The 9,266-nt window shown below is 41.8% G+C and overlaps 1 pseudogene; it reads left to right on the plus strand.

Annotated features, from left to right (window-relative positions):
• Nucleotides 1-8,332: 8,332 nt before the first annotated feature.
• Nucleotides 8,333-8,628, plus strand: LOC140384804 (histone H4 type VIII-like; annotated as a pseudogene).
• Nucleotides 8,629-9,266: the final 638 nt, after the last annotated feature.

Genomic DNA, 9,266 nt, shown 5'->3' on the forward strand with positions numbered 1-9,266 from the left:
TTTTAAAAGCCCTCCTGGATGCTCCTTACAAACTCTGCCCCGTCTAAGCCCCTGGCACTAAGTGAGTCCCAATTAATATTGGGGAAGTTGAAGTCTCCCATCACCACAACCCTGTTGTTTTTACTCCTTTCCAAAATCTGTCTACCTATCTGCTCCTCTATCTCCCGCTGGCTGTTGGGAGGCCGGTAGTAAACCCCCAACATTGTGACTGCACCCTTCTTATTCCTGATCTCTACCCATATAGCCTCACTGCCCTCTGAGGTGTCCTCCCGTAGTACAGCTGTGATATCCTCCCTAACCAGTAGCGCAACTCCGCCACCCCTTTCACATCCCCCTCTATCCCACCTGAAACATCTAAATCCTGGAACGTTTAGCTGCCAATCCTGTCCTTCCCTCAACCAGGTCTCTGTAATGGCAACAACATCATAGTTCCAAGTACTAATCCAAGCTCTAAGTTCATCTAGCCTCTCTTGGGTTTGTCTTCTATATTTACTTGGCTGTGCGGTTAGTGACAGTGGTTACTTGATTGAGTAGGTTACGGCAGTGGTAATTGTGTTTACCTGGGGTCAGGTGGAGAGTAGGTTGGGTGGGAGAGTAGATCACCCTCCCCGAGTTGTCCCCTCTTGGGGGGCTCCTGGACTGCTCTCCTTCTCGAGATTTTATTCCCTTGGGGGAGGTAGTATCCTGTTGGTTGTGGGCATTTCACCTTTTCACTATCCTTTAAGAAATGCACACAGTAAATATACTTTTTTGTTTAAAAAAAAACAACACACGCAAACAGGAATAATAATAAAGTCCATTTTTTTTTTCTCCTTTCTCCAACTGAAACTGCTTCCGTTCATCACATTCGTGTCAAAGCATTGGCTATCACATTTTGTTGTCCTGCCACATGTACTATTTTTAAATGAAATGGCTGTAACAATAAACTCCAGCGAAACAGCCTTGAATTGTTACTCCGGAATCGCTCCAAACATGTCAACGGATTATGATCAGTATATATAATGGTGTCAGATGGATTGCTGGTCACATAAATGTAAAAATGTTGCAAAGCCAGCACCAAACTCAAAGTCTCCTTCTCAATTGTGAAATACTTTTTCTGGTGAGAATTCAATTTCTTTGAAAAATAACCAATAAGCCGCTCTAGCCCTTCGTCGGCGTCTTGTAGAAGCACCGCACCTACACCCACATCACTCGCATCAACCGCCACTTTGCATGGTTTCGTATAATTTGGGATGGCTAATACAGGAGCAGTGGTTCACACCGCCTTCAGGACGTCAAATGCCTGTTGACACTCCGCTGTCCACTGGAATTTGTTATGCTTCTTAAGCAAGTCCGTCAGTGAAGCGACCACACTGCTAAAATTCAGAACAAATTTCCGATAAAATCCACTCATACCAAGAAATCGCATTATTTCCCGTCGTGTCAAGGGTATTGGAAACTCCCCAATAACTTTTGTTTTCACATCCCGTGGGACCATTCGACCCTGTCCGATTGTATGGCCAAGGAAAATGACTTGGGCCTTTCCAAATTCACTTTTGGCTAGGTTTATCACCAAACTCGCCTCCTGAAGTTGATCGAATAAATCCATCAGATGTTTTAAATGTTCTTTCCATGTCTGGATGAAAATTACCAGATCGTCGATGTATATCGCACAATTGGGTAATCCTAAAACAACTTTGTTAGTTAACCATTGAAATATGGCTGGGGCATTTTTCATGCCAAATGGCATAACTTTGAATTGGTATATACCATCTGGAGTCACAAAAGCTGAAATCTCCTTCGCCCTTTCAGATAAAGGTACCTGCCAGTAACCTTTAAGTAAATCTAGTTTCAAAATAAAGCTGATTGTCCCACTTTCTCAATGCAATCCTCCAAACGTGGGATAGGATAAGGGTCCATTCTTGTAACTGCATTAACCTTTCTATAGTCCACACACAACAGTTGGGTACCATCTGGTTTAGGCACCATCACTATGGGTGAGCTCCATTGGCTGCAACCCACTTCAATTATGCCATTTTTAAGCATACTCTCAATCTCTTTGTTAACCTGTGCCAATTTTAAAGGGTTAAGTCTATATGGATGTTGTTTGATTGGAACATCATTTCCCACATCTACATCATGTATAGCCATTTTAGTACTTCCCAATTTATCTCCACACAATTGCCCATGTTCTATCAATAACTCTTTCAGGTCAGCCTGTTTTTCCTCTGGAAGGTAACTCAACAATTTATCCCAATTTTTAAGAACATCCTCATTTTCCAATTTAATTTGAGGTATGTCAAATTCCAAGTCATCTGGATTTAGTTCATCACTTTGAGTTAGAATCATTAAAACCTCCTTTTTCTCTCCTTCCCTTTCAAAGTACCTTTTAAGCATATTCACATGACACACTCGGTGAGTCTTCCTTCTATCTGGTTTTTACCACATAAGTCACCTCACTTCATTTCCTTTCAATCTGATAAAGTCCACAAATCCTTGCTTTTAGAGGTTCACCTACCACTGGTAACAATACTAAAACTTTATCTCCACTGACAAAACTAGGAACTTTGGATTTCTTGTCCGCTACCCCTTTCATCACATTTTGTGCAACTTTTAAATGTTGTCAGCCAATTCACCTGCTCTATTTAATCGTTCCCTAAAATTTGACACGTAATCCAATAATGTAATTTCTGATTTCTCACTCACCAATTTTTCCTTAATCAATTTAAGTGGCCCCTTTACCTCATGACCAAAAATTAGTTCAAAAGAAATAAATTTGGTTGACTCATTAGGTGCATCCCTGATTGCAAACAGTACGAATGGAATTCCTTTATGCCAATCCTCTGGTTAATCGTGACAATAAGCCCTCAACATTCTCTTTAATGTCTAATGTCCAGCGATTCTGGATGGTACGCAGTTGATTTAAATTGTTTTATTCCTAAGCTATCCATAACTTCTTTGAATAACCTTGAGGTAAAATTTGATCCTTGATCTGATTGTATTTCTGTGGGTAGTCCATATCTAGTAAAGAATTTAAGTAACTCCTCCACAATCTTTTCAGCTGCAATATTGCGTACTGGAATGGCCTCTGGAAACTTCGTAGACACATCCATTATCGTCAAAAGATATTGATTCCCACTTTTCATTTTAGGAAGCGGTCCTACCAATCAATTAGGACCCGTGTAAAAGGTTCCTCAAATGCTGGAATGGGTATTAAGGGCGCTGGTTTTATCACTGCTTGAGGTTTCCCTATCACTAGACATGTGTGACATGATTGACAAAATTTAACTACATCTTTATGTTGTCCAGGCCAATAAAAATGTTTTTGTATTTCAGCTTGAGTTTTCCTTATTCCCAAATGACCTCCCACTGGTACCTCATGTGCAACTCGCAACACCTCCTTTCTATACCCTACCGACAATACTACTTGATGAACTTTTGCCCACATTTCATCAGCCTGCATATGTAAAGGTCACCATTTTCTCATCAAGACATCACTTTTACGGTAATAACACTCTGGTATACTCTCAGATTCCAATTCCATATATGCTTTCTGATATATCCGTTTTATTTCTACATCTTTCTGTTGTAATTCTGCGAATTTTCCTGAACTAAAAATATCCGCTTCATCCTCCACCTGTTCTTGTTCTTTTTCAACCATCTGATCAAAAATCGATTCTGATAATTGCACTTCAACTTCATCTTCACTTTCTGATTTCTCCACTTGTCTTAACCTGTGATTTCGCGACCTTGTTACTACACAATCTGGAAAAATCCCAGGATATTCGTCCTTCAACACTTCAGTTGTCTGATTTTCCACTGGCTTATCAACCACAGTAGGCATCACTCCCACCTGCGATCCAGCTATATCATTACCAAAGATAAACTGTCTTCTTGGACAAGATAGTTTCTCTATTACTCCTACTGCCACTTCACCACTCTTCACTGGACTTTCCAAGCTTACCTAATATAATTGAACACTACTCCTCTCACCCTGAATTCCACATATTACCACCTTTTCTGGCAACATTCTTCCCAAACTACATAACCCCTCATCTCTTACCATTAAAGATTGACTAGCTCCCGTGTCTCTTAAAATTGTGACTTCTTCACCTGTCCCTCCTGATACACATGAGTAAACTTTACCTACACAAGTAAATTATTTAAAGAGATCTGGCACCTTCTTATCAATCACCTCTTGATCAGGCTCTACAATCTTTTGCACCTCCTTCTCTTCACTTGGGCTTTCCTTTACCACTTTAACAAACCCCATTGTCTTGTCCTGTTTGACCACATCAGCCTTCCCAGTGCTTTTCTTCAACCACCAACACTGTGACTTTATATGGCCTAGTTTATTACAGTGAAAATATTTGAAACTTTTCATTTCTTTTCCACCCTCCTGGATTTCTTTTTTAATCTGAGGTACACTCTCCTTATTATCTCCCATCAGATCACCTTTTCCTCTACCACTTGAGTATTTCTCATGTCCCCAGTTTCTATCCCTCACAGGCTGAAACTGATGTCGGAAACTATGCTTTGATTTGAACTAATTCATAATCATCTGCCATTTCTGCCGGTAACCTCGCAGTTTTAACCCTCTGTTCTTCCACATAAGATCTCACTACATCAGGAATTGAATTTTTAAACTCCTCCAAAAGTTTAATTTCTTTGAGAGCTTCATACGTTTGGTCTATTTTCAAAGCTCTTATCCATCTATCAAAATTACTCTGTTTGAGCCTTTCAAACTCCATGTATGTTTGACCAAATTCTTTCCTTAAATTTCTAAACCTTTGTCCGTAGGCTTCAGGCACTAGTTCATATGCACCTAAGATGGATTTTTTCATCTCCTCATACGTCCCAGATACGTCCTCCGGTAGTGATGCAAACACTTCACTAGCCCTCCCTACCAGCTTTGTTTGAATCAGTAATACCCACACGTGCTGTGGCCATTTCATTTGTTTAGCTACCTTCTCAAATGAAATGAAAAAGGCTTCTACCTCCTTCTCATCAAACCTTGGCAATGCTTGGACATATTTAAATAGATTCCTACCAAGCCTTCGACTTTGATGCTCTTTCTCACTATCCTCATCACTATCATCCAACTGTACGTTTCCCTTTACGTCTGCCAATTTTAACTGACTGTCGTGTTTCATGGCCATTTTCTGAAGTTCAAACTCTTTCTCTTTATCTTTTTCCATGATCTGTATCTCCCTTTCTCTTTCTTTTTGTTCTGCTAGGGTTATTCTTTCTTTTCTCCTTTCTTCTCTCTCCTTTTCTTTTTCCTCTCTCTTTTTCCTCTCTATCTCTTTCTCTCTCTCTTTCTTTTTCCTCTCTCTGTCTTTCTTTTTCCTCTTTCTCGTATTCAACCTGCTTTAATTCTTTCTCATGTTCCATTTGTTTAATTTGTAACTGAATTTTTGCCATTTGCAATGATTCAAACTGTATCTCAGACAACTTTAAATGCTTAGCCACCACCATAATTACCTCAACTTTTCGCAGTTTGTCAGGTAATGTTAACTGCAATGTTTTTGCCAAATCTAACAGTCTGCTTTTAGTCTCTGTCCGTAAGGTACTGCGTGTGACCATCTCCACCCCCAAAAACTTCAGAGCGTCTGAAAGAGCCATTGTCCACAACACACTCCCCACTTAAACTAGAATACCACACCTGAAAGGCAACCACAATATGCTCACCCCTCACTGTCTTTAAGTTCACTAAGCCAATCCAATAGATAGACTTTTATCCCGGACGAGCCCCCAATTTGTTATGGGCCAGGGTTTAGAGAACCCCAAATTGTATCATGGAGTTCACCTGACCCACAACTTTTAATAGATTGTGGTATGGGGAGCAAATGGCCCACTGTACAGGTGTGGTACTACAGAAATCGAAAAGTACTTTTTAAAACAAAACAATGTTTATTCTATGAACTCAAGTTAAACTTTTTAAAACATACAGTGAACATCTTAGCAACCATCAATTCAAATACAACCCCCAAAGAATACAACACTAAGTAATGCGCACGCTGTCCTTTTAACGTCCAGAAGACTTACAAAAAACATAACCTTTAACAGAAGCACGTTAGGTTAAAGTCACTACTCAGAACATTTATAATTCTGAATTCACCAAATGATAAAGAGAGAGTCTTTTCATGGCAGAGAGATCAACAGTTCACCTGCTCTGTCTGGCTATAACTCCAACACTGAAAAAGAAATGAAAACACACCCTGCAGCCTGCTCAAAAATGAAAGTATAAAGCTGACAGACAGCCCAGCTCCACCCACTCTCTGACATCAATGCAGTAGTAAACACCCATTTCTTGAAGATACTCTCACTACAGATATTTATATACACACCCATTTATAAACACCTATTTCTTAAAGGTCCTCTCACATGACACTATTGGAACTTCAAGGGGACTGAAATGGATATTCAAGAGGCAAGCTGCAGCATGGCTCTGTCCTATGAGAGTTTTGTAGAACAGGCAGTTTGCAGCTGTGGTTTGCTCTGTTATGGTGTTCATGAGGATACCCAAATCAGCCCAGAGATGTCCCCCAAACTGTGCCCCTCCAGCCCCCCAACCCCCAGACCCCTTGAAGTGGTGCTGCCCCAGAGCACCTGTCCAGCAGCTATGGTGTACTTGAGTTGCCTCAGGTTGAGAAGCAGGCGACGTGAGGCGTGTGGGCTGCCTGCCTCGACTGGAACACGACAATCGCACATTGTGAGCCCTCACGTTCGATATCAGACCAAGTCAACTTTTTCACAATTGTCCATTCCCAATGGGAAATAAGAGCTGAAACCCGTTTTTATTTGTGTGCATCACCAGGAGATAAGGAGTTAGTCAGTCAACAAGCAGTGATAAGCAGTGACATCGCAATGTGTCAGACTTGGATAATGTGCAATTCCAATTATGTCGAAGGCATAGATCATATAGAACTCATATATTCAATAAAACCCATTCTTCTATCAGCATCGTGAAAATCTAAACAATACCTCCCATTCTCAACTCATATGATGAAGTTTTAGCAAATCACCAACCTCAGAAAGAAAATAGATCTTTCTCCAAACAGCTTTACTAATTTTTCACTAAATGCTTTGATGCAACAACATAATTTGATGCTTCCACCCACAATGCCACCTATCTTAATCTCACTTGGATATATGGCTCTCTGTCCCATCATACGAACTACATCCCACCCATTAGGAAAGCTGCCTATTATCCCTACTCTCTGTTACCTGGTGCTTATTAATTCCGTAACCAGGTCAATGATTTGCCCACAGTTTCATGAGCTTTATCTTTAGCTCATGGTTTCTGAAGAGGGGCTTCATAAAATACCTTCTGGAAGTCTATGTAAAAAAACATACGTGGACATTGAGATGGCCCACTAACTTAGTCACCACTTACAAAAATTCAATCGGATTCATCCGGCATGGTCTACCTTTACAAATCCATGCTGGATTCCTCTGTTCAGTTGAAAATGCTCAGGGTATACAGCTGGGCTACCCCGTAATAAATCTGAAGCCATCCTCTAAATCCTTCGCAAATATGCTCATTAATGAATGCTAAAACAAACAGCACAAACAACTGTGGGTCTTTGAGTTAATTTGCTGGGTGAATTAAGCTGACACATTTCATTCCTTCATGGAGGTTCATTGTCTGTGGAAGCTGTTTGGAAATATTTTTGTTCCTGTATGGTTTTACTGCCAACCGTAAAACTTTCATCAAAATGCATTCATCACGTTGGGCAAATTGGTTTGGATATGGCATGTGTGTGTGAAATATTCTATTTTTCTGAGAAATAAAGACTTTGCCTGAACTGAAACACTCACACGTGCACGTGCTGACAACCTCGCTGTTATTTTTGGGAGAACATACATTGAACAGCTCACAGGAAGTTCAGTGTTCCTGTGCCAGCATCCTGTATTGTTATTTCAGGCACTAAAAGTGAGAAATTTGCATTATTATGCTTGCATAACTACTTCTGTGACTGCATAATGTGGGCTATAGTACTTACAACTTACCAAATATTTTCACAAGTCATGTTGAGATTGTTGGTTGTGGGGGAGAACGTCTCTCGCAACACACACGCAGTGCGTCACAAGGTGGCACGGAATGGGTTTGGGGCCCTGGATTCTCCGTGTGGTGACCTTCCAATCCCAGGCTTGCTGTGTGGAGGGGTTGGGATAAAGGCCAGGCATTCCCACCAGGAAGCGGGCCGGGGGGGGTGGGGGGGTGGGGTGACCTATGATTTCAGGCACCTCCTAGTGGCTGGTTAGAGAATAGCAGGACAGCAGTAGAGTGATACACCCTTCCTCACAACTGCAGAACATTCAGCAGCGATTTGACTGAAGAAGCAACATGTCTGGCAGAGGAAAAGGACGGAGGAAAGGCGGACGAAAGCCGCACCGCAAAGTGCTTTGTGATAACGTTCAGGGTATCACCGAACCGGCAATCTGCCGCCTGGCCCGCCGTGGCGAGGTCAAGTAGATCTCGGGTTTGATCTATGAGGAGACTCGCGGGGTGCTGAAGGTGAGAATGTGATCAGGGACGCGGTCACCTACACTGAACATGCCAAGCGCAAGACGGTCACCGCCGTGGATGTGGTTTACGCTCTGAAACGCCAGGACCGCACTCTCTATGGATTCGGCGGCTGAGAAAATCCAACTGCAGAATCCTCCATGAGAGGATGGGGAGAAAAGTAGATAAATTGCGTCATTAGCAAAAAAAGGCTAGATATTAAATGTTCGAAAAATGTCAATATCATCAGAATTTTGAGTAATATAATTCATTTAAAATAGAACAAGAACAAAGAACAAAGAAAAGTGCAGCACAGGAACAGGCCCTTCAGCCCTCCAAGTCGTGCCGACAATGCTGCCCGTCTAAACTAAAATCTTCTACACTTCCTGGGTCCGTATCCCTCTATTCCCATCCTATTCATGTATTTGTCAAGATGCACCTTAAATGTCACTATCGTCCCTGCTTCCACCATCTCCTCCGGCAGCGAGTTCCAGGCACCCACTACCCTCTGTGTAAAAAACTTGCCTCGTACATCTCCTCTAAACCTTGCCCCTCGCACCTTAAACCTATGCCGCCTAGTAATTGACCCCTCTACACTGGGGATAAGCCTCTGACTATCCACTCTGTCTATGCCCCTCATAATTTTGTAGACCTCTATCAGGTCGCCCCTCAACCTTCGTCGTTCCAGTGAGAACAAACCGAGTTTATTCAACCGCCCCTCATAGCTAATGCCCTCCATACCAGTCAACATCCTGGTAAATCTCTTCTGCACCCT

The sequence above is a fragment of the Scyliorhinus torazame genome, chromosome 10 (genome assembly GCF_047496885.1).
Source record: "Scyliorhinus torazame isolate Kashiwa2021f chromosome 10, sScyTor2.1, whole genome shotgun sequence".
Taxonomy (NCBI): Eukaryota; Metazoa; Chordata; class Chondrichthyes; order Carcharhiniformes; family Scyliorhinidae; genus Scyliorhinus; species Scyliorhinus torazame.